This window comes from Amorphotheca resinae (assembly GCF_003019875.1).
Source record: "Amorphotheca resinae ATCC 22711 unplaced genomic scaffold M430scaffold_6, whole genome shotgun sequence".
In the NCBI taxonomy this organism is placed as follows: Eukaryota; Fungi; Ascomycota; class Leotiomycetes; order Helotiales; family Amorphothecaceae; genus Amorphotheca; species Amorphotheca resinae.
In genome coordinates, this window is record NW_020194476.1 from 1113023 (window position 1) to 1115516 (window position 2494).

Sequence of the window (2494 nt, forward strand, 5' to 3'; positions counted from 1 at the left end):
TATATAGAGTTAATAAGTACTAGCCTACTAGAGGTCGTGCTAGTAAAGCTTAGTTAGGGTAGTAGCGTATTAATAGTACGCTACCTATACTTACTAGACAGCCTTAAGGACCTTACTATTCTACTAGGGCTTAGTACGCCCTTAGTTAACCTTCTTTCTTAAGGTAGATATGTCTATAATACGTATAGGCTAAGAAGTAAGTAAGTTAATTATCTTATTAACCTTATAAGGTATATCTAGCGGCTCTAAGAAGAGGTAGAGCCTTCTAGCCTTAATCGTTACTAGTTCTTAGTCTATTAGGGTCTAGCTCTATCTTAGTACCTCTATAGCTCTTTCTTAGTAATCCCTTACTTAGGTAATAACCTTAATTAGCTAGGTATAGTAGTTAGATCCCTTATACCTTAAGTTACCTTAATAAGTACACTAGAGCGTTACTATAACCTACGCGTAGTTAATCATTAAGTCTTGTTTATTATGTTACTACTATATTAGCTCTCTTTAAGGTATATGTAGTAAGAGCTACTACTTATAGGCTAGATAGAAAAGAGTCTCTAATTTAAGGGTAGTCTTACCGGCTTTATCTTAGAGTAAGTAATAAAGGTTTATATTACTTATAATAATCTATAGCTCTTTTAGGTCCTTTTTAGTAAGCTACTAGAAAGGGCTAGTCTAGCCTAAAGAGTTAGGAATTAGCGAGTATATAGACTAGATAGTAATACCTTATAGAGTAACGTAACACTAGTTAACGCCTACCTTTACTACTTAAGTAAGAGGTAAGTACTACTTATAAACGTAGATAGCTACTTTACCTTTACCTTTATAGACCTACTAGTACTTTACTTATACTAGGTAGTAGACTGTCTTTATCTAAGTATTATACTATAGCTCTTAAATTACTATAACGTCGACTTTATAGCTATTATAAAGTACTATTAAGGTAAGGCTATTTCTTCTTATAGTGTTCTAGTATACTATTATTAATTTTATTACTAAGAGTCTAGGATCTATAAGTCTTGTATTATAAAAGGGTCGCTAGACCTTTAGTTAGCTCCTTAGCTTAATATCTCTATAATGTCGTAGCTCTAGACTATTACTATATCTAGTACCTTAATAAGAAAGCGCCCTTACCTTACTAAAGTCTTTACTATAGGCTTCTTACTATTACCTGTCTATAGTCTCTTAAGTACTATAATCTAGTAGCTATTGTTGTTATCTTATAAGGACGCTAGTATAACGCTAAGTACCTAGCTAGTAAAGCTACTCTTAGACACTTTAAACTGTCTAGGCCTTTATTAATATATAGTATATACTTACTCTTTTACCTTAAGGGCCTTAAGACACTAATAGTCTTATACTATATATAGTCTACTATAGTTAATATATCTCTTTCTATTATTAAGTTAAGGGTACTTCTCTTTACCCTAAGAGTACACTACTCTTATATAGTAGCTATACTAGGCCTAGTTCTTATAGAACCGCCTAATATAGCTAAACTAGTAGTACTAAAAGTATTTTTAGATTTGTAGGTTAGCTAAATACAGCTTATAGTTAAAGATCTAGGCTTACTAGATTAACCTTTGTTTATATAAGTACGTTACTACGTTAGTACTTTAGAGGTATAGTACTACTATTATAAACTTTACTATAAAGGCCCTAATAGGCTTAACTTTAACCTTTATAACATATAGTATATAAGCTTAGATCTTTACTAGTAATGCTCTTAACTCTACTTATATAATCCGGTCTACTAGTAGGCCTTTTACGATTACTATAAACTCGCTCTTATAGAGCTAGGCCGTAGGCCTAAACGCCTTCTATACCTAGCCTTAATCTTAGATTACGTTCTTTAGTATAGCCTCTTTAAACGTAAGGATAGTATCGCTACTAAGTAGCTAGTAGGTTACTACTACCTTAGCGCCCTTAATCACTATATTAGCCGCTATTACTACTTTAATAACGCTATAACGTACTAGGTCCTTTATCTATCTATTTACTCTAATCCTTAGCTTCTTAATCTATCTCTTTAGTATAACCTGTACTCTTATTAGACGCTAGCCTACTACTAATGTATAAGTAGCCTAAAGGGCCGCTATTACTACTAGCCTCTAAAAGGCCTCTTTTAACATTATTCTTAATTATCTAATCGTTACTAGGTTATTATTAGAAAGGGACCTAAGGGTACATAAGAGAGTTGTTATATTTATAGCTCTTGTCTCTACTACTATTGTTATTATAATAATAAGGTTACGTAAAAGGTATAACGCCTTCTTCTTTTTACCTAGTATTATATAGGCTTTGATTCTTTATATAATTTTCTTTGTCTTATTATCTCTATTACCTCTACTACTCTCTAGCTCCTTACTATAGCTCTTAGTTAAGGTATAAGAGTACTAGCTCCTACTTGTAAGTAGGTAGTACTAGCTCTGTTTAAGTCTAGTATACCTACTATCTGTTACTATAGGCTCGCCTATAGTCTACTAGTACTCTAGAGAGT